The sequence below is a fragment of the Aethalodelphis obliquidens genome, unplaced genomic scaffold, assembly GCF_003676395.1.
Source record: "Aethalodelphis obliquidens isolate GAN/ISIS:26980383/991018 unplaced genomic scaffold, ASM367639v1 scaffold36, whole genome shotgun sequence".
Lineage (NCBI taxonomy): Eukaryota > Metazoa > Chordata > Mammalia > Artiodactyla > Delphinidae > Aethalodelphis > Aethalodelphis obliquidens.
Genome location: NW_020837980.1, coordinates 16,114,318 through 16,141,770, shown reverse-complemented (window position 1 = coordinate 16,141,770; position 27,453 = coordinate 16,114,318). Strand labels below are relative to the sequence as shown.

At 37.8% G+C, this 27,453-nt stretch overlaps 1 protein-coding gene across 2 annotated transcripts in view; it reads left to right on the top strand.

The window, feature by feature from the left end:
* The first annotated feature begins 23,190 nt into the window (after positions 1-23,190).
* Positions 23,191-27,453, top strand: part of PTPRO (protein tyrosine phosphatase receptor type O) — a 128,076-nt gene continuing 123,813 nt past the window's right edge. For both annotated transcript variants that reach the window (XM_027129519.1, XM_027129518.1), the window contains exon 1: positions 23,191-23,285. The gene's annotated coding sequence lies outside the window, so the exon portion shown is untranslated. The remainder of the gene's footprint in view (positions 23,286-27,453) is intronic.

Sequence of the window (27,453 nt, the reverse complement as noted above, 5' to 3'; positions counted from 1 at the left end):
ATTGGGGTATAATGGACACTTTTGATATTTAAGATAGAAAGTTTAAAGGACCACACTAAATACTACCATGATGTTTAAATTAGGCAATCAGAATACAATCTACCTGGAAACTGATTTCATGTTACTCAATTTTTTTAAAGAGCTTAATCCTCACATAACCTAAGATTTACCACAAAAACTTAACATGATTTGGGGTCTTGTTACTCTGTTTAACCTAGCCCTATCACAATTCATGGGAAAATCCATTATATTGGCCAAGCTGCATGCTTCAAGCAGTCTAAAAATAATCTAAATAATTATCACTGAATAAGAAAAGAGAGAACCATCAAGCCACCATGAGAGGGGCACGTGGTATCTTCTGCCAAGATCAGTTACTACCCTGTTTATTGTCTTCACTCACCGGGCTCAGACCTCCTACATGTCAGCAAAATTGCAGAATGTCTTTGGGGTGACTCACATATGGCTGAAAATATGAAACTTTAATCTGGAAATGCCAGATTTTCTGGTGAGGATAACATTTGAAAGACGCCTTACACTATTTTAAGACACATGGTGTTATTATTTCCTGCCCTAAGGGATACTGTTCCTTTTAAAAACCAGTTTTTAGAAATTAGATTTTTTTCAATATTTTGTATGTCCTTAAACCAAGGTACAATGTCAGCTATAACATCTTATATACATTTCAAGAGAAGTAAGACTTTTTCTATTAACATTTCTAAAATCTGGCTGTTAAAATGCTGCAAAATAAAATGTGTTACTGTAAGAAAGGCTATCATGGGGTCATTGGGTAAATCACCAAAAATGTTGGGGTTTTTTTTTCTGCTGTTGAGATATAAGTTTAGCTGCTGCTGCTTTGGGGATGAAGAAAACCCTTAATTAACATTCCTGTAAATTCTATTTTTTTTTTGTCATCTTATTTATCACTAGTTAAGTCATTATAGGAAAGCAGCTTAATAAACAAACCTAAGTAATTGTTTTGAATAGTGTTTATTTTGTATCTTCTTATAAATGTATGTTTGACCATCTTTATATTCTCCTGAAAGATTTACCTTCAAGTGCTCACCATTCATTACTGGAAACAGTATTACCTTTTATAATACATCTTAAGTGGAACCTCCAGTTTGGTGAACACGTGGAAATTTGGGGAGAAAGTCACACTCGGACACAGCACGAACACTCCATACGCCTTCTCCAAACCTTTTCCTCTGCATCTCTTCCATCTGGTTGTTCTGAGTTACATCCCTTTATAATAATCTGGTGATCTAGTGTCCTTATAAGGAGACAGAGAGATTTGACTGCAGAACAAAGGAAGAAGGTAATGTGACAGCTGACGCAACATGGCTTTGAAGATGGAGGAAAGGGCCTCCAGCCAGGGATGCATGGAATGCAGCTCTAGAAGCTGGAATAGGCCAAGAAACAGGTGTTCCCTAGAGCCTCCAGAAGAAGTATGGCCCCACGAACACCTTGATGCTGGCCCAGTGAAACTGACTTAATCTCTGACTTTCAGAACTCTAAGACAGTAAATGTGTGTTGCTTTAAGCCAAAACAAAATAAAATCTCCCTTTCTGTACTTACAGAAAAATACAGGCCAGTGAATAGATGTTCTCATTACAGTTAATTAGGTATGTTTTTTATAGCGGATGACTCTATGCTTTGACTAAAAATATACTGATCGATTTTAAAATCATCACCTTTTTCTTACAGATTTTAAATAATTAAAGGATTTTTTAAGTGGGAAAAATATTTCATTTGAGCAAAGTGTTCTATAGCTAAAGAGAAACTTTAAAAGGACTGACTTGGCCTCAAGTAACACGTTGAAAATTAAAGTTTGTGTCAGTATGCCTCATAAGAATTCCCATTTATCTAATAAGGAGAAAACATAAATTGCACAGTAATCAGAAGAGAAACAATTGATCTTTACCCCATCGAGTTTTGTACAGTTATTTATCTAGATCAATGTTTACCAGACTTGTTTAATCATAAGAATCTCCTGGGTCTCTTGTTAAAATACCGATTCCCAGAAGTAACTGAACACATCCTGACATACGTTTAGGAAACGTTGGTCTCCTGTTTGCATTAGAGGTGGTTGCCGCCCTTTACATATGAATGATATTTGTAAGATTTAGGAATCTTATTAAAATGCGGATTTAGATACATTTATCACAAGCTCCCAAAAGATACAAACAGTGCTGTTCTGTAGGCCAGCGGTCCCCAAACCTTTTTGGCACCAGGGACCGGTTTCGTGGAAGACAATTTTTCCACGGACCGGGGTCCGGGCGTGGGGTGGCACGGTTCAGGCGGTAATGCAAGCGACGGGGAGCGAGCTGCAGATGAAGCTTCGCTCACTCACCTGCCACTCAACCTCCTGCTGTGCGCCAGGTTCCTAACAGGCTGCCGACCGGCACTTGTCCGCAGCCTGGGGATTGGGGACCCCTGCTGTAGGCCACACGTTGAGTTAGCAAAGCATTCTAAAAGCAGGCAAACCCCCAGCACAGTGTCTCCTGTCTAGCAGGTTCTCAGCAAAGATTGACATGTACACACTGCTATATTTAAAATAGATAACCAACAAGGACCTACTGAATAGCACGGGGAACTCTGCTCAGTAGTCTGTAATAACCTAAATGGGCAAAGAATCTGAAAAAGAACAGACACTTGTATATGTATAACTGAATCACTTTGCTATAAACCTGAAACAACATTGGTAATGATACTCCAATATAAAATAAAAATTTAAAAAAAAAGAATCTAGCTAGATACATTGGTATAAAACATCTTTTTTTTTTCTTCTCTAGTCTCTTTTCTTAAGTCAATCCTCTGCAAGAAACTGCTTTATTTTATCCTGGTAAACTGAGCACTTATGCTTATTCTGTTGGAGCTGTGCCCTTCCTGTGAAATAGCCTTCTAATGATCTGATTCACACTTTTGACAGCATTTATTTCAAATTCTAATTTATTTAGCTGCTTCAATCATAATCGTAAATTACCTTTTAGGAGGGATTCTTTTCCTCACCATTACCTTGATCAGAAATTCAATTATCTGAACACCTGTAAGAGAAGGAGAGTGTCAGCTAACGTTTTATTTTTAAAAGCATAAAAGAAAAGGAGGAAATGGTTGTGATTATTTTTTCTTGAAAAAGGAAATTTAGTCATCTAATATAGCCATTTAGAAAAGTACCATTCTTGAATCTGTACTTGATTTTCTATGTTAAATTAGTCTAAATCTATCCAATTATTTTTTAAGCCTATAATGTTACCATAGAGAGTGTGAGGCCATTATTGCCCATTAATTTCTTCAAAAACAAGCTCAAAAGCTAACTCCATAGCTTCCCTGGTGGCACAGTTGTTGAGAGTCCGCCTGCCAATGCAGGGGACACGGGTTCGTGCCCCGGTCCGGGAAGATCCCACGTGCCGCGGAGCGGCTGGGTTCGTGAGCCGTGGCCGCTGGGCCCGCGCGTCCAGAGCCTGTGCTCCGCAACGGGAGAGGCCACAACAGTGAGAGGCCCGTGTACCGCAAAAAAAAAAAAAAAAAAAAAGATAACTCCACCAAGATGGTGTGGAATCTCGTTTCATTCATGAGAAATACTAATAAGAAAAATAGTGACAAGCTGGCATAGCTCAGATGGAGAGGCTACGAAAGAACAGGCAGGATGCAGAAACAGCTGCCATGCCCACTTCACAGGAAAACACTCAGATTTTGGAAAATCCATAAATAATCTAAATTGTTTTCCTTGCTGCCCCAACCAGCTGCCCAAAGGCAACATGCCCTAAATGGCCTCTTTGCAGCCTCCCAGATAATCATCAGCTTGCTCAGGAAAAGGTAGGAGAAATTTGCTGTTCAAACTGTCCCCAGCGTTTCCTTTTTCTTTCTTTCCACTTTCTCTTCCATAAGCCAGGGTTTTTGTTAGATGTAACGAATGTATGATACATTCTATTGATTATATAAGCAAAATAATGTGCTAAGAATTAACTATATGTCTTTCTATTATTCTTTGGAAAAGGAAATAAGTGTTAGTTTGAAGAAGCATCGAAGTATAATTATGATAGCCACCTCAATTATTAAAAGGCTGCCATGAAGAAGACAGCAGAAGTTTCCTCTTTGCTATAGAAAAAGAAAATTATATCAACGTGTCAATCATATGATATAAAGAGCTTTATTATAATCAGAATCAGAACAAAAGTTCAAGGATTATATAACTCAGACATGGGACAAATAGCATTTTATCATACATTTTAACCTCTAATTTGTTTTTCCACCAGTCCCGTAAGCAGTGGACCACTTGAGGCCAAGGACTATTTCTTAATCATCTTTGTATTTCCTGCATCGTACAGCGTCTAGCTCACATCCCCTGAACACATTTTACTGAACAGTACTAAAAGGCACAGATTCAAGACTTTGGAAGCTTTGCCAATGCCGTGTCCTTGTCACAATGAATGAATGGATGAGCCATGAGTCTCAAGGCGTCCTTAATGTTTCCCACTTGCCATCATTAATGGTGGAACTAAATCTCAGCTCTTCTCGGTTAATCCAATTTCCCAGGCTCTTTATTGCCAGCCCTCTGTTAGGAAGTGAGCAGTTTCTGTATATCCTGGTAGTGGTTTTGCCACTTTCTTTTTTCTTGGCAACTTGACATGCTAGTCTCTGTGACTAAGTGGAAGTGGTAGATTCTCTAAGTTGTAAACAGCAACACTTGCATTCTCTGGCTTTCTCTTCATTACCTTTATGAATGTGCCCTTGTGTCAGTGGTCGGCCAAAGACAAATAGTAATAGAAAAATCAATATACCATATGAGGAGAAGTGGGAAAGTGACTGGGATATAAATTTTATGTTAAGTTTCTGTCTATACATACTTATACTATACATACTTATATATAGTTGAAAGATTCTCTATTTCTCATTTACTGTATCTCTATCTGTACCTTCCGAGAGCCGTGGGACTCTATACTTAGGTGCTTTACGGAAATATCTGAACAAATTTATGGGAATGGTCAGGTCCTTTATTCCTACACAGTCCAACCATATCCAAAGGAACCCAGCACAAGGTTAAAAAATTAGTTAATAATACCTGTGCAAGTATAGATATCAAGAGAAAAATGAATGAATTCTACACATAGTACTTAATGAGTTTTTAATAACCCCGAATATAATAGTTAGACAGAGGATCTCTCATTCATGTCTTCATTAAAACAGAAAAAGAATATATTGAGAATGACTGACCCAGTTTGCTGTAATAATATATGCAGTGAACTGTAAATACCACAAACACCAAGCCTCACGGACTCAACGTGACCCAGTATCCAGCAGCATTCGAATTGTCTGGAAGCTTGTTAAAACTGTAGAAACTAGGGCCTGCCCAGACTGACTAAACGAAAATCGAATTCTTAACAAGGTCCCCAGGAGATCTGTACGCACATTATGTTTGGGAAGCTACTCTAACGAGGGCGTAGTAAGTATTGATCACACTCCAATTCCTTCTCACAAAGGAGCTGATAGTAGGGTCTTAACCAGAGTGATGAGAGGAATGTAACTGAAGGACAGGAACATGGGTCTGTTCGAAATTCTCTTTTGTGTCTGTGCTGCCTCCAAAGTCTACTCTGAACTAGGATTCTTTGGGGCCTTTAACACTAGGATTTAATCTTTCCTTAAGCATGCTCTCAGATCACAGCTTCTGTGGACTGAGTTCACAGTGGGTAACTCTCAGCAAGGTGGGAATGCAGTCTAGAGCAATGCCTGCCAAACTGAGGTCAGAAGACTGTTGCCCACCTGCAGATTGTTTCTTACTAGTCTGCATCCAGATAAGGCCCTTGGTAGAATGTGCAGGATGACCTCAGGAGCTTGTACCAGAAAATGAATTTCCTGCATCCCTAGGCACACTCTTAATTTCAGCTACTATTTTTTCTGTGCAAGACTTTTTCAATGAAGACAGCAGTGTGTTGATTTCCATCCAAGTACAAGCCCGTGGTCCTCGTCATGGACAAGAACTCTGAGTGGCACGGGCAGAGATTACACGCAGAAGGTTTCTGTATTCACTGCAATGTGAACATGCTTAATCATTCCAAGCTCTTCATACGATAACACAAATTAATTGCTCATATAGAATAATTTCTCCATAAACTGTATCATTTTCAATGCGTATTCACTGCTGGATTCCTGGGACCTAGTACAGAGATGGACTTCAAAGAATGTCTGCTGAACAAATAAACCACCTAACTCAATTCCTGCTGTTGTTGTTTTCCTCTTTTCTGGCTTGGATTATGAGTTTCTTGAGGTGTAGATATAGTTGGTCTTCCTTAAAGGGCCTTCAGCAGAAGTGATTGTAGGGACCAATCACCCTGTACATGCACGCAGACACAATATTGTAACAGAAGTAGACAACTGTAATAGTTTTGAAAGCTTTAGGAGTAAGATCTTGTATGGCAGATGACACATTTTCTACAATGTAACATTTAGAGCATGACTAATGCATATTTAACCAGTTAGACTTTCAAGTTAAAATACACCAAAGATCAAAATAGATGCAATTTTGAAAGAACAAAGATGAGTTTGAAACACAGACCAAATAGGCAGAGCTGAGCTATGATTTTTAGCAGACATTCATGTTCTCATTGAGCAAAGCTTCCTTTCCCTTCGTTTGTGCCCACTAGTTCATTTATCATTTTAAGATGTTCCCGTAATGATAAGAGGGGGGCTAACTGACTGATCTAATTTTTCAGACTCAGTTTTGGAGAAAGGTCAAGGTGGCCATAAAGCTCCCCATTAAAAATAACATCTATAAAAGTGTTGGAAAAGAGTACACGCCAGAGGATGACGCAATTCAGAGCGCTTCTCTCCTTTTTCAAGATCCCTGGAAATAAGTATTTTCATTACACATGAAAAATGTTTCCGAATACTTCACTGAAGCTAAAGCAAAAGCACTTTTTCTATCAGGTCAGGAGAATTTCAAGCCAACCACGCTACAGGATAAAGAGTAGTGATCTCAGAATTTGACTTATGGGAATTTTTTTCTAATTAATAACAGACTACAGGGGGACTTCCCTAGTGGTGCAGTGGATAAGACTCCACACTCCCAATGCAGGGGGCCCAGGTTCGATCCCTTGTCAGGGAACTAGATCCCACATGCATGCCGCAACTAAGAGTTTGCCTGCCACAACTAAGGAGCCCACCTGCTGCAACTAAGGAGCCCTGGAGCTGCAACTAAGGAGCACATGTGCCTCAGCTAAGGAGCCCACAAGTTGCAAATAAGGAGCCCACCTGCTGCAACTAAGACCCAGGGCAACCAAATAAATAAATATCAAAAAAATAAAAACAGACTATAGTAAGAAAATTACTTGGTGCACCACATTTATTTAATGCCCTTTGAGAGCATATCATTTAAGTAGGTACCATGTGCATGAGGGCACAAGCAAAAGTGAAATCTAATGTGATTTGTTTTGTTTTTGTTTCTGTTTTCGTGTTCAGAGAAAAAAGAAGTAATCCAACATTGCACAGAATTTATCAAGATTAATAAATGTGCATTCAAAGCATCCGTTCAACAAGCCAATTGAGTCAGTTACATATTGGACATTGGCCCCTCCATTAAAAGATACAATATAGTACAATTAGTGCCTGATTGGCAGTAAGGACCAAACACTATGGTCCTAGAGAGATGACTCAGAAGCCTATGAATAGCAAGGTTTAATTTGCGGGCAGGTTGTTATTTCATTGCCTGGGCTAGGTGGGAAAGAAGCAAAGAAATAAAAGTGTGTGATTCTCTATCATCATGGTGTCAGAGTGTTTATCCTGGAGTCTGTATCTCTACCCCATTCTCAATAAGGTATGATATTATTTATCATTACTAAATGACTCCTATTTTTAAGACTGTGTGACAAGTAGTGTGACACAAAAGAATGTACAAAGCTCAAACATCAGATTGCCTAGGATCCGGTTCTAGCTTGACCTTTACTAGCTCTGTGACCTTGGGCAAATCACCCTGTACTACAGCTCTTCATTTTCAAAGTGGGACAGTATTAGCACCTACCTCATTACACTGTTGAGAATACATGACATTCTTAGGACCACACCTGATTCATGGTTAAAAATAAATTTTTAATTTTGTCTATTAATGTTAAAATCTAGTTATAAGAGAGCAATGAAATAAATGTAAAGCTTTCCATTTAAGAAAAGAAAAAAAAAAAGAATGATTCCCTTTAAGGTACTTCCTTTCCACAGAGTTGCTAAGCAAAAAATAGCTTGAAAGAGAATTATAATAATTATGTTATCTATAACTGAGTGCCTATTATGTGCCAAATATTTTTTATTTTGGGTTGAACCAAATAACTTTGCCAATATTTGATGGTTTTAACCTGAGAAATGGTCATGGAAAAAAGGTTCAGCCTAAATACATTGTTTCCACCCCTCCAAATAGAATTCTCCTCTTTTCAGGAAGGAAATCAGGGCTTAGAGAGATTAGGTGACTTGCCTAAACCACACAGCTGCAAAGTGACAGCGTGGGGATGTGGGTCCAGGTCTGGGGGCTCATCTCATTAGTGGCTAATTCCTACATTCTTCACATATTTCCTGGTCATGTAAATAACACAAGACGTAATCAACGTTTGCTATAGTAAATGAGAGACTGGGCAATAAGACATAAAATAGTTAAAAGAAGGTAAGTGTGTAGTGATTAATCAAAGACAGCACAAAGCATGCTGCTGCTTTAGCAGAAAATATGGATTAAAGATGGTAGTCGAGGGCTTCCCTGGTGTGGCAGTGCTTAAGAATCCCTTGTCAGTAAATGGAAAGTGCCCCTCCCCTCCCCTCCCCCAGTAGGGAAGGAAGCTTAGCTCCTGACCTACCCCGAACTAACTGCTGTGAACTTTGGGAAAATCCCTTACCTTCCCGGGGCCTCCAATTCCTCTTGTATAAAGTAAGGTGGCTGAACCATGTTCTTCTCCAGATATATGCCCATGAGTGGGATTGCGGGATCATATGGTAGCTCTATTTTTAGTTTCTTAAGGAAGCTCTATACTCTTCTCCATAATGGCTGTACCAATTTACATTCCCACCAACAGTGCAGGAGGGTTCCCTTTTCTCCACACCCTCTCCAGCATGTATTGTTTGTAGAGTTTTTGATGATGGCCGCTCTGATTTGAGTGAGGTGACAGCTCATTGTAATTTTGATTTGCATTTATCTAATAGCAGTGTTGAGCATCTTTTCATATGCCTCTTGGCCATCTGTATGTCTTCTTTGGAGAAATGTCTGTTTAAGTCTTCTGACCATTTTCTGATTGGGTTATTGGTTTTATTGATTATTGAGCTGTATGAGCTGTTTATAAATTTTGAAGACTAGTCCCTTGTCAGTCGCATCATTTGCAAATATTTTCTCTCATTCTGTGGGCTGTCTTTTCATTTTGTTTATGGTTTCCTTTGCTGTGCAAAAGCTTTTGAGTTTAATTAGGTCCCATTTGTTTACAAGGACCTATTGTATAGCACAGGGAATGCTGCTCAATATTCTGTAATAACCTAAATGGGAAAAGAATTGGAAAAAGCATAGATATACATGTATATGTATAACTGAATCACTTTGCTATACACCTGAAACTAACACAACATTGTTCATCAGCTATGCTCCAATATCAAACTTAAAAAATTAAAAAAGTAAAGTAAGGTAGCTGAACTAGATGCTCTCTGAGGTTTCTTAGAGTTTTTATAATTTATTGATCTTGTAAAATTAGACCATTAATTATCTTTGAAATGTATGCTTTGCAAAATACTAAGATGTAAGAAATAAACTGGTAAAACGTGAATTAGCTTGTAATTGGAAATATTCTCTGTATTTAATTATAGCTTATTTCTTTTTTCTTTTTTTTTTTTTCCCTTGTTCATTTTTTTTATTGGCCCCAGGTCAACTCTGGGAAGTTTTTTCCTTGCACCTTGGCCGCATCTTCCTATTATCCTCCTTGGAGACTGTATAGCCTTTGTGATCCACTTCCAGACAAAGCCAGGTTATTTTACTTTTAAACATTCAATTAAATCAAGGTTCATGGTTTCTTTGGCAACGAAATTCTCTAAAATACTTGGTAGAGGTTTTAATCTATTTTCTTCCAATTCTACATGCCAATAACCACATTCAAAGTTCTTTTTTGTACATAGCTTTAAAATCTCCTTTATACCCTCACTTTTTTACCCCCGACTTAGTCTCTCAATAGTAAGTGCCTTTAGGTCATCTGAAACAATGAGCTGGGTTGGGAAAAACATATCCTTAATCAGATTTTTGTCTGGTTTGCAAGCAGAAATGAAAGAGCATAGAGAGGTACCAAGTATTTGGGTCCTTGGTTTTGAGCAAATATCTACTAAGACTTATCATTGTATAGTTTATTTCTTGTAGAAGTGTAAACTGAGATGTGTTATAATTAAACCAATATTGGACCAAAGTGTGAAATAAATAGCTCAGTGCACTTAAATATTTTTGAATAATTGGGAATCATTGACTATTTTGTCCATAAACTCAACTTTACTAACTGCTTAAGCCTTAAGGTAAATGCAACCATTTTGATTCATTCAGATCTATCAGATAATTTGGGGGATGCAGAAGTTGTTTTGTTTTTACATTTCTTCAATGACAGCTCAGGTTTATTTGGTTTTAAGAGTTGCTTCTTGGCTTTTAATATCATGCTGATATGGCAAGAAATAGGATAATCATAGGTTCACTGACATCCATTGCTTCTGCCTATCAGTATCCCAATTACTTCTCTATGTCATTTAGGTGACTCAGACTCAATGCCAGGAATACTGATATGAGAGATGCTGCTAGGGATAACTTACTGTAGTTCCATCCTGTACCTGCTTTTACCCTTCCTCCAGCTGAGACTTTAAGCCCACAAGTGTGAGAAGAGTCTGCTCATCAAAAGGGAATTCATTAGCCTTTTAAAATATGACAGGCTGATAGGACAGGCAACCTACAAGGAGAAGCACCTCTGACTTGCTGGACAGCATTTCTAATTATCAGCATTTTTCTGGCATTTTAAGTTGTAACTGAATAGTCTTAAATAAATACTGTAAGAAAATGAAAGGTAGCATATGCATTACCTTTTCAGTGAAATATATTCTTATTTATTTACAGAGAACACATGATATTTTATATTTTATTTATTTTTATATTTTTAACATCTTTATTGGAGTATAATTGCTTTACAATGTTCTGTTAGTTTCTGCTGTATAACAAAGTGAATCAGCTATATATATACATATATCCACATAACCCCTCCCTCTTGAGTCTGCCTCCCACCCTCCCTATCCCAGCCCTCTAGGTGGTCACAAAGCACCAAACTGATCTCCCTGTGATATGTAGCTCCTTCCCACTAGCTATCTATTTTACATTTGGTAGTGTATATATGTCCATGCCACGCTCTCATTTCTTCCCAGCTTACCCTTCGCCTTTCCCCATCCTCGAGTTCATTCTCTACGTCTGCATCTTTATTCCTGTCCTGCCCCTAGGTTCTTCAGAACAAATTTTTTTCTTTGTCGATTCCATATATATGTGTTAGCAAACGGTATTTGTTTTTCTCTTTCTGACTTACTTCACTCTGTATGACAGACTCTAGGTCCATCCACCTCACTAAAAATAATTCCATTTCGTTTCTTTTTATGGCTGAGTAATATTCAATTGTATATATATGTGCCACATCTTCTTTATCCATTCATCTGTTGATGGACACTTAGGTGGCTTCCATGTCCTGGCTATTGTAAATTGTCTTGCAATGAACATTGTGGTACATGACTCTCTTTGAATTATGGTTTTCTCAGGGTATATGCCCAGTGTGGGATTGCTGGGTCATATGGTAGCTCTATTTTTAGTATTTTAAGGAGCCTCCATACTGTTCTCCATAGTGGCTGTATCAATTTACATTCCCACCAACAGTGCAAGAGGGTTCCTTTTCTCCACACCCTCTCTAGCATTTATTGTTTGTACATTTTTTGATGATGACCATTCTGACTGGTGTGAGGTGATACCTCATTGCAATTTTGATTTGAATTTTTCTAATGATTAGTGATGTTGAGCATCCTTTTATGAGTTTGTTGGCAATCTGTATATCTTCTTTGGAGAAATGTCTATTTAGGTCTTCTGCCCATTTTTGGATTGGGTTGTTTATTTTTTTGATATTGGGCTGCATGAGCTGCTTGTATATTTTGGAGATTAATCCTTTGTCAGTTGCTTTGTTTGCAAATCTTTTCTCCCATTCTGAGGGTTGCCTTTTTGTCTTGTTTATGGTTTCCTTTGCTATGCAAAAGTTTTAAGTTTCATTAGGCCCCATTTGTTTATTTTTGTTTTTATTTCTAATTCTCTAGGAGGTGGGTCAAAAAAGACCTTGCTGTGATTTATGTCATAGAGTATTCTGCCTAGGTTTTCCTCTAAGAGGTTTATAGTGTCTGGTCTTACATTTAGGTCTCTAATCCATTTTGAGTTTTTTTGTGTGTATGGTGTTACAGAGTGTTCTAATTTCATTTTTTTACATGTAGCTGTCCAGTTTTCCCAACACCACTTATTAAAGAAGCCGTCTTTTCTCCATTGTATATTCTTGCCTCCTTTATCAAAGATAAGGTGACCATATGTACATGGGATTACCTCTGGCTTTCTATCTTGTTCCATTGATCTATATTTCTTTTTTTGTGCCAGTACCATACTGTCCTGATTACTGTAGCTTTGTAGTATAGTCTGAAGTCTGGGAGCCTGATTCCACCAGCTCAGTTTTTCTTCCTAAAGATTGCTTTGGTTATTCGGGGTCTTTTTTGTTTCCGTACAAATTGTGAAATTTTTGGTTCTAGTTCTGTGGAAAATGCCATTGGTAGTTTGATAGGGATTGCACTGAATCTGTAGATTGCTTTGGGTAGTATAGTCATTTTCCCAATGTTGATTCTTCCAATCTAAGAACATGGTATATCTCTCCATCTCTTTGTATCATCTTTAATTTCTTTCATCAGTGTCTTATAGTTTTCTGCATACAGGTCTTTTGTCTCCTTTGGTAGGCTTATTCCTAGGCATTTTATTCTTTTTGTTGCCATAGTAAATGGGAGTGTTTCCTTAATTTCTCTTTCAGATTTTTCATCATTATTGTATAGGAATGCAAGAGATTTCTGTGCATTAATTTTGTATCATGCTGCTTTACCAAATTCATTGATTAGTTCTAGTAGTTTTCTGGTAGCATCTATAGGATTCTCTATGTATAGTATCATGTCATCTGCAAACAGTGACAATTTTACTTCTTCTTTTCCAATTTGGATTCCTTTTATTTCTTCTTCTTCTCTGATTTCTGTGACTAAAACTTCCAAAATTATGTTGAATAATAGTGGTGAGAGTGGGCAGTCTTGTCTTGGTCCTGATCTTAGTGGAAATGGTTTCAGTTTTTCACCATTGAGAACAATGTTGGCTGTGGGTTTGTCATATATGGCCTTTACTATGTTGTAAGTTGCCTCTATGCCTACTTTCTGGAGAGTTTTTATCATAAATGGGTGTTGAAGTTTGTCAAAAGCTTTTTCTGTATCTATTGAGATGATCATATGGTTTTTATCCTTCAATTTGTTAATATGGTGTATCACATTGATTGATTTGCATATATTGAAGGATCCTTGCATCTGGAATAAACCCCACTTGATCACGGTGTATGATCCTTTTAATGTGCTGTTGGATTATGTTTGCTAGTATTTTGTTGAGGATTTTTGCATCTATGTTCATCAGTGATATTGGCCTGTAGTTTTCTTTTTCTGTGACATCTTTGTCTGGTTTTGGTATCAGGGTGATGGTGGCCTCATAGAATGAGTTTGGGAGTGTTCCTCGCTCTGCTATATTTTGGAAGAGTTTGAGAAGGATAGGTGTAAGCTTCTTCAGAGAAGAAGCTTGATGCCAATATAAGAGTCATTCCATTGTGGTCACATGTTATGGTTCTCCACTCCTTTCCTTGTTCATTTGTAGAATTGTCTTCATCCTTGGAGTTCAAAGATTTCTTCTCAATTTCATCTAAATGTACATAGATTTGGAGTTAGGGTGGCTAGACAAAATACCAGATACCCTTAAATTTAATTTCAGATATACAATGAATAAAAATTATGTCTCAATTGTATGTATTGTTATTTGCTAAATCTGACAATCCTTACAGGCTATTTACAGTTGTTGTTATTATTATTGTTATTATTACTTTATTAATTTAACAGTTAGTGGGCCTTTTTAAACTATAGTCTTTCTTTCAGCTCAGAGAAATATTTTTTTATTATTCCTTTGACACTTTGTACTAGGTCAGAACTGATTCTTGAAATCATTGTGTATATTGAATATTGTGCCACCTTTATCCCCTAGGCAAGCTGTTCTTAATTTGGTTATCTGCCTTCGGCTCTTAGATGCTCACATGACAGAACAGGAATAAAAATTGTGGGTTTTATTTTCTCCTTTATTCTCTCCATTGTTGTTTTCTGGAAAGACTGATACTGGAAATCCTGATCTATCCTCTATTTCTCATAACTTACTTAGTAAGTTTTTATATTTTTGTCTTTTATGACATGTTTGGGAAGACTCTTCAGCCAAATTAATTTTATTATTTATACCTTTTGTTAAATTTTTAAATTTTAACAACCATGGTTTTAATTTATAGGAATTTTTCTTGATCTCTATCTCAATTTGTCATTGCTCTATGACTTTTTTTTTTTCTTTTTTTTAATGAAGAATAATTTATTTATTTATTTTTAACATCTTTATTGGAGTATAATTGCTTTACAATGGTGTGTTAGTTTCTGCTTTACAACAAAATGAATCAGTTATATATACATATGTTCCCATATCTCTTCCCTCTTGCATCTCCCTCCCTCCCACCCTCCCTATCCCACCCCTCCAGGCGATCACAAAGCACAGAGCTGATCTCCCTGTGCTATGCGGCTGCTTCCCACTAGCTATCTACCTTACGTTTGGTAGTGTATATATGTCCATGCCTCTCTCTTGCTTTGTCACAGCTCACCCTTCCCCCTCCCCATATCCTCAAGTCCATTCTCTAGTGTGTCTGTGTCTTTATTCCTGTCTTACCCCTAGGTTCTTCATGACATTTTTTTTCTTAAATTCCATATTTAAGTTCTTTTCTGTTGTTGCATTATCTTGGGTTCCTCTACAGTTAGTTCTGTTTGATCAGCATTCTCCTTTGACATGAGACTGTTGATTTTCTCAAAAACAAGGTCTGATGACCTTTGGTTGCCCATTCTTATTTACATACTTTCATGTTTATAAATGAAGGATTGGGCTTATCAATAGTAACAACAGTGGTCTTCTCAATAGTTGTAAAAGTCTGTTTTTGCGATAGTCCTCTCCCTGAAGAGTAGAGGAAACTTGAGGTCTCCGGAATAAGGTCTGGGCATCCTGACCTTCCTTTGTTATGCAAGCAGGTGGAGGCAGAAAAGCTGGACATCTTCACAATTGTCAAAGCAGAAGATGTGGTATATATATACACAATGGAATACTACTCAGTCATAAAAAAGAATGAAATTTTGCCATTTGCAGCAACATAGATGGACTTGGAGGGTATTATGCTAAGTGAACTAAGTCAGACAGAGAAAGACTTTCTTATGGTATCACTTTTATGTGGAATCTAAAATATACAACAAACTAGTGAACATAACAAAAAAGAAACAGACTCAATGATACAGAGAACAAACTAGTGGTTACTAGTGGGGGGGGGCAATGTAAGGTTGGGTAAATGGGAGATACAGACTATTGGGTGTAAGATAGGCTCAAGGATGTGTTGTACAACACGGGGAACATAGCCAATACTTTGTAATAACTGTAAATGGAAAACAACCTTTTAAAAAAAATTTTAATTAAAAATAACAGCAACGGGCTTCCCTGGTGGCACAGTGGTTGAGAGTCCGCCTGCCGATGCAGGGGACACGGGTTCGTGCCCCAGTCCGGGAAGATCCCACGTGCCGCGGAGTGGCTGGGCCTGTGAGACCTGGCCGCTGAGCCTGCGCGTCCAGAGCCTGTGCTCCGCAATGGGAGAGGCCACAACAGTGAGAGGCCCGCGTACCGCAAAAAAAAAAAAAAAATGACAGCAACAAAACAATATAGGAGGGCTTGAGGCAGAGAGCAACATGACCAGTTTTATATATTGAAAAGACTGTCAGAATGCAATGTAGAGAAAAACTGAAAGGGTATAAGAAGTAAATACAGAAATTTCAGTACTCCAGACATCCAGGCATCTAAGAGAGAGGGAAATGCAGGTGGAATTGAGAGCTAAAAAGAATAGGACTTGATAATTTTGATATGACAAGAGAGAGTGAGGGTGAGAGAGGAGTTGGAGGTGACTCCCATGTTACATTTCCAGATTGTGCAAAGGATGGATGGAGGACCATCTTCTGAAACAGGGGAATACCAAATAAAGGTTAGGTTTAGGAGCAAGGTTTAGTTTGTTTTAAAAACCTTGAGTTTGAAGTGTCTTTCAGACATTCAAGTAGGTATTTCAAGAAGGCAGTTAAATACGCAGGTCTGGAGCTCAGAGGAAATACCAAGGCTAGAGAAACAGATTTGAGAGTTTTCAGCACAGATGGTTGCTAACTAAACCACAGCCCTGGATGAGATCACCAGCAAAAACAGTAGAGAGGAGAAAAAATAAGAATCTAGGACATGGGGGAATTTCTGGTGGTCCATTGGTTAGAAGTCTGTTCTTTCACTGCCGAGGGCTTGGGTTCAATCCCTGGTCGGGGAACTAAAATCCCACAAGCCAAAGATGCAGCCAAAAAAAAAGAATCTAGGACATGAATGTAAAAAACTGGCAGAAGGAGGATGGCAGAGGGAGGCAAAGAGACTGAGGAGGGGCTGGGCAGGTAGAGGCTATGTGAGGAGTTTGTGGTGAGATAGAAGCCCATCAGGGAGCCCTCAAGAGCGCTAAACAGAGTCGGGTTCTATAGCGGAGTCAAAGAAGATAAGGATAGAAAGTGAAATTTCAGGCTATAAAAGGGGTCTGAAACGTTACTGCGAGGATAAGCTGTAACAAATACCTCTTCAAGTCAGTGATATGTGTGCTGTGCATTAATATCTGGACCACTCTGAAGCCAAACTCTCAAATGATCCTAGTAAAGATTAAGCTTTGTTGAGACCAGCACTTCCATAGAATATATGCAAATGGTAGAGTCATTAGTTTCTTAAAACTGTACCCAACACTTTGATGTTAACCTCAATTAAAAAATGTTTATTCAATTTGTGAACTTCCAGTCACTCAAGGGACAAAATGGTTACTTACCGTTTCCAGTCCTAGGGTGAGTTGCCCCGGATACTTGGTCCAGGAGTCCATAGTTGGTCCTTGATAAAAAAAAAAAAAAAAAAAAAAAAGTGGGTATTGCCCTCAGGGACACTGCAGGATATCACAATATTAGACTCTAAAAACCAGAATTGTGGCCAAATGAGGCTTTCTTTAGTTTCCAAAAGAATGGAGTTGGGTTTGAGAGAGGAGTACATTGACTGGCATCCCTCATCCTCTCAGATGGGATTCATTCATTATTTTACTCACATTGGAGGAATGTGCCTTCAAAAATTGTACCTTTTGGAAAGCCATCCACTTAATCATTTCTCTCCACCCAAAATAGCATGAAGTATTTCATTTTTCTCTCATTTCAGTTCTTCAAAGCTCTTACAATAAGGCGCTGGGTGAAATTATCTCTTTTTGTAATTAAAATATTTTACTGGGTGAGCAACCCGACTGCCAAACTACAAGGGACCATGGTTATTTTAAGAAGCAATTATCAATTTAATGGTTCTAATCATTATTGTAGTTCAATGAAATAGGTTTTATATGCATGCAACTATAAAAGCAAATTTAAAAATTTCAGATATTTTTCAAAAGGATTATTTACTCTTGTATTTGGCTTTTTAGTTTAGAAAAAAATATTAATATTAGAAAAACTTTGTGCCACGTTTTGGAATTATAACAAAAAGGATCATATATTATTTCAAAAACTAGTTACTAATGTTTAATAATTTGTTTTACTGTATAGCACAGGGAATTATATTCAATATCTTATAATAACCTATAATTGAATATAATCTGAAAAGAAAACTGAATCACTTTGCTGTACACCTGAAACTAACACAATATTATAAATCAACTATATTTCAATTTTTAAAAATTTCTTTTAGGGCTTCCCTGGTGGCACAGTGGTTGAGAGTCCGCCTGCCGATGCAGGGGACACGGGTTCGTGCCCCAGTCCGGGAAGATCCCACATGCCGCGGAGCGGCTGGGCCCATGAGCCATGGTCGCTGAGCCTGCGCATCCGGAGCCTGTGCTCCACAACGGGGGAGGCCACAGCAGTGAGAGGCCCGCGTACCGCAAAAAAAAAAAAAAAAAAAAAAAAATTTATTTTAAACCTGCATTCGCATCCTAGAGGAACATGCCTCAGCTCTCTCCATACATGTGCTGCATTTTACCACATGGCAATCTTAGTTAATATTCCCTGACCACTGAAGCATCTTTAGTTTGTCTAAATTAATGTTCATTGTGATCTTCAGCTCAGCAGCTTAGTTTTTCTTTTTTCAGGACAAAATGTTATCCTGTATCTTATCCAAAGCTCTCTGCCCATTTGCTGAATATATACTTGGTCTCTGGGTCACAGGGCAGCCATTGAATTTCCTTTGTGTGCTTGATCACAGGTCCTTTTTACCCAGTATGCACAAAAATTGCATATTTGAAAATGAGTAGTCCAGTAAAATGTCCCTCACAGAATTATTTCCATTATTTCTATTACAAATCTTATTAAATTTGCACAACTACAAGAGACTTCAAACCATTTTCAAATGACTGCTTTATCAAATGAAAGCAGATATAGACTCAGATGAAATATCTTATATTCAAACACATTCATTTCTCATTTGACATCAAATTTCAAAATACATGTGGGTCTCCATTTAACCTTTTGGTTTTGATCCACAAGCAAAAAAGTAATTTAATTTGGGTGGCATGTCTCTCATATAAGGAAAGATAAACTGAGGGCAGGTGCTTTATTTTCTCTCAAGGTGAATAGTAAAGTAGCAAAGATCAGTATTTTCTGGAAAAGGGGAAAATCTAATGCTTGTGCCAGGGGCCTGCAAGTCCGTTTGAATATCAAGCACTGTTCTCAGAAAACATGAAAAGTATGACTCACGCATGATGCATGGGAATTTTTTCCAATTTTTATAGGTGCTACTATGATTAATAAAACACACAATTTATAGTAACCTTCTGACAAACTGAGTTGATTTCTCTCAACAACCACTAAAATTTCAATCAGGTGAGTGTCTGAGAAATTCTTTGACATTTAAAAGAGCTTTTGAATGCGTGCAAAGATTTAGCTATAGGGACGTTCAGTGTATCACTAATTAAAGCAAAAAATGTGAAACAACTTAAATACATGAAAGTAGGAGTTTGATTAAATAAATTATATCTATAATTTTGTCCCTTTAGGTTGTAAGAACCACAGACACGGCCAATTTCAAAATAATAGGAGTTACTGCAAAGAAGCTTTAGCAGCTGTGCTACAGGACACAGCTCCTGCTCTCATACTTCTCTCAAGTGTCTCTGTTGGCATAGCTCCTGAAGATACCAATGTCCCTAATTTCTCTCTAACTTAACTTGTATAAGCATAGACGATCTGATCAGATTATTCAGTCACTATCATATATGGAACATCTCCCATAATCATAATAAGTGGGCAGGAAGCTGAGATGGGATAATAGACCTTCCCACCTATCAGAGGATAAAAGTAATTGTAACTATCAAGATTATGACATACTTTCCAAAAGGATGTGAAATTAGCCATTCAAATAATGATTTATAAGGCATGGTTCTGTATGATTTAGGATATTTTTACAAAACACAGTTTTCACCTATCTTGAAAACTAAAGCAAAGAAACCCCATAAAAATTTTTGTGTAACTGACATAACATGAGTCATGCAGTCTCTGCTTGCTTAGTAATTTGTCATTCTTTCAAAAATAATTTATTTATTACTGTGAATCCTGATGCAGCTTTGCACCACATGGGATATAAATCTGTTGATCTTTTAGCATTTTGGCTAAGATTGACAGTAGTTTTTAGTAAATGAATTCATAAAACATCTTTCTCCTTGGCAATCTCCTTCTAAAATGCCTCTTTACCTCTATCAATTTTTCTCTTTCTCTATATTTCCCACTCTATATCACCACTTTTTCTTCTTTCTCCTGATGCTAAATATCTGAGAAAAGTTAGTACAGAGTAATCAGCTATCCAAAGTTAGAAGAAATAACCAGGCTCTAGTGATAAATGAATGGTTCAGTACCATGGAGAGCAGAGCACGTGCTTTCCAAAATACTAACCCATTCTCCCCCAAATTTTAGTGGCTATATTATTAAAAACATTCTTATTAGCCAGTCATTGGCTCAGACTGTGATTCCACGCTGAGAAGTTCTAGTGCATCTAGCAAAATTGGTTTCACCTTTGAACTATCTATGTTAAAGGAACAAGTTCCCTTCCCCCAATCTACATGGACCAATACATCCATCAAAAACAAATGTATGAAAAGTTAAATTAAGTTAAAGCAGATATATAAAATACAAGCTCCAATTTGTTTTTTATTGTTGTTACATTCTGTAACAAATTGTCATAAATGATTTCTATGCTTACCCTTAACTGATGTGCCTACTCTGTCCCAGATGATTAATAAATAGTTATTACACTGGCATTGTCCCACAGACTAACCTTTGATTAGTAATTCCTGAGGAGCATAGGACTTCTTGCCTCCTTATGGGCTGTGCAGTTGGCAAACCCTATAAAGTTTCAAGCACCCCAAAGTGGAATACTATACAGTCACTTAAATAAAAGCAGAGAATGCTTACTGATGTGCAGAGACTTTCCTGCATGCTAATTTGTAAAAGCATGTTATAAAGAAGCATAATCCCATTTTTATTAAAGAATAGTAACATGGTGAAAGAGTCAGGAAATATGACAGTGGTTACCTCTGGGTGATGGATTTATGAGGGATTTTTTTCCCTTTGTTGTTAACATTTTCTTTCCTGTATATCCTTAATTTTTATACTATGATTATATATTTCCTTTATGAAAATAATGGGACTCATGGAAATTAATTATTATTTTTAAGTTGATCGTTCACTCAATATTTTTGTATTTCAATTCACGGTCTATCACTGTGTCTCTATGTGCTTTGATAAGTGGCTGGTTTAGAGCCCACATAAATAAAGTATACAGCCTTAGAATGGGAAAAAAAATGTAGGTATCCAAGAAGCATTTATTGTATGGAAGTGGAAGGGCTGACGTTATTTGGTTTTTATTTTCAAAGCATCCAGTTTCAAAGACGTATTTTGTTAAATATCATAAATTTCATATGACTTAACCTAACATTAAATCAAGTTATAGCTAAGTAAGATTCCTCCCCCCTTTTCTAATGAACAATTAATTATGTGCCCATAACCAATGGATAATCTTTACTCTTATCTATTTTACAAAATATATCTTGATATCTCCATTCAGAAAAAAAAAATGCTCCACTAAAATGCTCCAATCTGAACTGACACGAACAAGTTCTGCAAATTTCTGCTTGGTTCCTGCACTGTAAGTTATCTTCAATTAATTAATCCTTATCTCCCTAGGGTAGGCCTTTGACAGGTCTGGAACAAAACTCAGCGAAATGTCAAAACAGGAGGGACAGAAACAGCTCAACGGAAACACGTCTGCCAAATCCCACTTAGATAAATTTATTTCTTCTGGGACAGAGGGCATTTATGAAATTGACATTTGCAAAGTAGAATTTGTAGCATATTAATAAAAAGTGCTAAATGCATAGGTTTTTAAAATAGTGAATCACTTAGGACTCTAATGCCTCATTAATATGGCATTAATCTATTTAGAACCATGCATAATAGAGCCTACTTCCTCAGCAGATTATTCTAGGGTTCAACTTGTAAAGGAATAAATAATCCCAAACTTTTTTCTTAAACTTTTGGGTTTTGTATTTGAAACCATATACATTTTATGTTACTTGAGGTTTAAATTTTACTAATATGCCCACACCTCTGTCATTAAAGTCTCCGGGTCAGGGTAAAGGGAATTGTTACAAGAAGCATAGTGAGAAAAACATGCTTTTTAAAACCTTCTAGTCCCCTCCAAAGAGATGGGGGCTAGAGGCCCCACAGAGCAGTAGCTGCTGAAACAGCTAAAATAATGGGAGAATCAGACAGCCTTCTCTTCGTTACCTGGAGCTCAAAGGCAAAGTAGGAATAGATCCCTTTAGGTGTCACCAAGGTCCATCTCCTTGCTCCAGCAAGGAGTGTTTAAGAAAGACTCTCCTGTGTAAGCAAACTTGTAAAGAGCAGGCCAAGTTTTACTTCCCTCTTTTCTTGTTATCGCCAGAAGACAAAAAAAAAAAAAAGCAACACCTGCAAGGATCCTACATTACTCATGCTTGGGATAATTACCATGCATCATTTGTGCCACCCCCCTTCCTGGCATGTTGGCTCACAGCGAGTGGCCCAACCTCCAGTGACTCCTTTGGTATTTGCTTCTTGCAGCCTACATACAGCATATGAATCATCAAGCCCCCCAGCAGAGGGCTGCCTGGAAGAAATAAGGTTTCAGTTAGAGAACCACCCATATGGATGCATGGTTGACTCTTACCACGCAACTCTTACAGCAAGTGAAACAGGATAACAACCAATGGCCATGCTTTTCTCTGTGCCAATGGATGTCTGGGGGGAAAGGCAGGAGAAAGTGTAAATGTCAATGTCAAAGAATGAATATTCAGTTCCAAAACTGTGCATAAGTAAATCTGAAAAAAAAAAGAATCACAGCAGCGTCTTATTGCTCAATTCCAGCCCATGTACAGAGAATAAAAAGGCAAAGCAATGTGAGTGAAAAGCAAGATATCAGACTCAGCAGGACTCTGCCACCTTGGCTTTGAATGCTGCCACATTTATGAGTTTAACTGTTTCACCACCAGCCTTCTCTGATCTCACTTGATCAAGAAAGATGGCAAAGGTTTGGATGACCAAGGCAGCGCTGACACAAAATTAGCTCTAGGAATAAGATAACGCGCTCCGTGAGGAAGGAATTACTAAACGTAAAGCCAGCTAATGAATTCCTGGTAGAATTCCTGACGGATGCATCCAAAAGCTGATTCTTGAGTTAGCCACAAAGCTATGCCTCGTAGCTGCTACTTGCCACACACAAATAAAGGACCCAGGACGCAGTTTTTGAGAGCTAAACTGCCGGCAACATAAGTGGGTTGCCTCTTATTCTCTTCAAACAAAAAAGAACAACATAGGTAGGTTGGATTGCTGGTTCTTTTGAAACTAAGGATTCAGTGTCTTATGCCATGTTCATTTCAAAAGGATTGTCACTGATAAAAGAGAAATTGTGGATTTCATATGTCTTCTCAGAAAATATTTATTTCATTTTGAAGTATAATTCCAGTTGAGTAAACATTACTTCTGTTTTCACTGAGATCATGATTTCAGTTTTCAAAAAATCTAAATTGTGTTTACTTGTGGTGACTATAACAACAGAGTCACAAATCTGCAGCAATATTATAGCAATGTGGAACTAATCTGAAACGTATGATGTATAGTTCATTTCTTTAGCCTATAAGATAATGAAATGCCAAGCATTACATACATATGCACTTCCTCTGCTTAGTACATCCCAATGTAAATTGGTTACAGTTCATGTTTAAAATAGGATGTTTTTTCCAATACTAGGAATTTTCCTTATGGAATCTTATTTTTTTTAATTGAAGTATAGTTGATATACAATGTTGTGTTAATTTCTGCTGTACAACAAAGTGATTCAGTTATATATACATATATATTCTTTTTCATGTTCTTTTCCATTATGATTTATTACAAGATATTGAATACAGTTCCCTGTGCTATACAGTAGGACCTTGTTGTTTATCCATCCTATATATAATAGGTTGCATCTGCTAATCCCAAACTTCCAATCCAACCCTCTGCCGCCCCCCCTGCCCCCCACTTCCTTCCCTTGGCAACCACAAGTCTGTTCTCTATGTCTGTGAGTCTGTTTCCGTTTCGTAATGTCATTTGTGTCATATTTTAGATTCCATATGTAAGCGATATCATATGGTATTTGTCTTTCTCTTTCTGAATTACTTAGTATGATAATCTCTAGGTCCATCCATGTAGCCGCAAATGGCATCATTTCATTTTTTTTTATAGCTGAGTAATATGGAATCTTATTTAAAAGAATCCATCCAGGGTTATAGTTTTGCCTATTCTATTTTCCCCTGTCTAGCAAAATGCACTGATTATAAAAGGGTGGCAAAGAATAGGGAATTGACATAACCTGTCTGGGCTTAGAGGAAGGCCTTATACAGTAGGTTCTATAAAACACTTGTTGAATGGTTTCCTGCTCACAGTGTTCAAATTCTTAGCCTGGCATCCAAGACTTTTCTTCATTTGCTTTAATCTAGCCTTTTTCCTTGTCTCTCATTGCTTCTTCTCATGTGCCACGTGCTACCACTGAGTAAAACTTTTGAACTTAATCGGGTTCTGTACTCAATACTGTCTACCTCTAACAAATTTTCCTCACCATTTTCACTAGCCCAAGGGATCAGACTCATTATTTCCAAGATCCCTTTAAATTTTGAATTTAATGACTTATGATTCAAGGAAATACCACTTCCTATGTGAAACATTCTTTGATTGCCCCACCTGAATATTATCTCTCCTTTTGTTCCCCGCTCTTATTGATCATGTCTTCTTCCCATTGTTGTATATCTGTGTCCATGTCTTATGTCCCCTGCTGTTTTTGCAAATTCTCTGAGCAATGCTGCATGACAGTATTCTGCATTCAGGAAATTTCCTCTAATTACATATTGAATTACAGTGAATTACTAAGCAGCAGCCCTGACAATGCAGGAGTTTTATACTGTAGTTTATTTATTAGTTTTGTCTCTCCTGGGTGTTGGAAACCCTCAGCCAGACGTAGCTGAGCTTTTTCCCCAAGGTAATTAAGATTCTCTCCTGCCTTTGCCGTCTCAGTTTCATCCTGTGATTATCTGGCCATAATGATGTGACTGCTTTACAGAAAACTTGATGTTATATCAAGTGCACAAATTTTGTCTTTTTGTCTATAATTGTTCAATTTCATTCTTAAAGTCCAAGCTTTCTGCCTTTGCTACATGGAGTTCATCACCTCTGCCTGTTGCTCTTTCTAGATTTAAATCTGATGTGACACAACCCGTACAAACCCAGAAATATACAGATGCAACACTCTTTTCTAACTCTTTCACAGACCATTTCCATGCGAAAAGAATCACATTTAACTGCCTGATATGAAAGTTGCTTCATGAATTTTGCAGACCTGGGGTGAGAAAAAGAATATTTAGATCCAAGGCTTGAACGATTCACCCACGCAATTTTCAAACGCACATTCCTTCAATTCTTTTGAACACCTACTGTGTAACATACAATTTCCGGGCGTATTAAGTCATTATCATCTCTGAGTTATTCTAAACATAAAGTTGACAAAAACTGAAGCTTAAAAATAAAATTGAGTGAAACCAAGGCCCGTAATCTTTAGTAGGTTAACCTAGATCATAAAGCTAAGTAACAGGATTTCAACTCAGGTACCTAATGCAGAGTTCAGTGCTCCCAGGGGGACACCCAGGCTGTCAAGCAGATGTGTCAACTGTGGTAGCGTATGGCTAGCGCTTCTCCTGGTTCATTTTAAGCCTCTGAGCCTCATCTTTGTGTTACCCCAGTGGTAAAAGCCACCTCTTCTGAAGACGGCTTCACAATGGTTTATCAGCAAATTATCTTATCCACTGGGTCACCTGTTTTCACATTGCGAATGCCTCCTGGTTAGAGGCACTGACTTGCTTAGACTCTCGGCTTATCCTACATGGCTCGGGACCTTGCTGATTAACCCATTCATGCCTGCAACCTGCGAGTAAAAACTTTGAAAAGTAAGGCTTTGCTACTCAAAGTGTGTTCTATGAACGAAGAGCATTCCTACCACCTGGGAGCTTATTAGAAATACAGACGCTTGGGGTCCATCCCAAACCATCTGAATTCATACGCCTTTTAATTTTGAGAAGCCCTACCAAAGCACTATATTCATTGAAGCTATTTCTCTCACGATATAATAATTTTTGGTATGTTTGTGACTAAATGCAGTGAAAAAATTCTCAATTTTTTGTTTTTAATTTGTTCGTTTGTTATCAAAAAATGATAAACTCTGCAGGCAGTCTCCATTTCCCCTTGGAAAGTAATCACTTGTATACAACAATTGCCTCCACTCTGCCCACTCGTCTAAGAGCCAACTTTGCCTTGTATCTCTACAGAAAGTCCACTTGAGGAAGCTTTATTTCTTATGGTAGAAATGGGAAAAAAATTAATTGATTTGGTAGGTTTGGGAGGACAAAATATCATCATGGAAATATCACTGGAGTGGATTCAAGAAGATCTGCATTCAATAGGAGTCTTCCTCTAACCAGGCAGTTACCCCTGGGCAGGCCCCTTCCCACTTCCCGGCCTTGGGTTTCCTCATCTGTATTAAGGAGTTTGGACAACATAATCTCCAAGGCTCCCTCGTGCTCCGACAGCTAGTTGGGACTTTACTGATACTTCCTTAATAGATTTCTCATTGCCACCCTAGTCTCCTTCTCCACTGCCAAGTCCAGATAAGTCTTGCTTATTGCCATAGCCTTCTAATTGATCTCGTGCTTCAGTTTTGCCCTCTCCCCATCCGAGCGCCATACCACTGCTAGTTCTTTTGTTCTCTAATCATGGCCTTCTGACGCTTAGAACACTTCAACGGTCCCAAACACCTGGACATGACCTGCAAGTCCCTTCCTGTTCCTTGAAGATGCTGTGCTGTCCTCTGTCCCTAAACACACTGCTGCTCCCAGCCCCTCTTGCCTGAAACATCCCCTACACTCCAGCCTGTTGGCCACTGACTCCTGATAATCTTTCAAGCATCAACTTCATCATCACTAGGTAAGGTGTTCTTGCTATCAGAGTACATTGTGCATCTCATCATAATATTTGATGCTCATTTAGAATTAATCTTTGTGAGGGCTGAACAAGTCTCCCTTGCTCATAATCGTGCTCTTGTAACCAACACCAAGTAAGCATTACAAATTATTATTTGAATTCCATCCTCTGCTTCCTAGTTATCGATAAACTAATAATAGTAAACTCTAAATATTGCTTTAAGGATTAGGCATAATTAATCTAAAATGCCTAGAACAAACCCTGGCATATATTAGGTATTTAATATATGCTAGCTATTACTACTGTTACTATTCTTTTCTCTCTTTAATTACAGCAGTTAGTACAGGCTTAATTGTAATTACCTGGTAAGTAAAAATCTCTTTGTCACTCTGAATGCTAAAGGGAATACACAAAGAAGTAGATGCATTCACCTAAATAAATGCATCAAGTTAGTGGTTTTCCTTATTCCAATGAAAC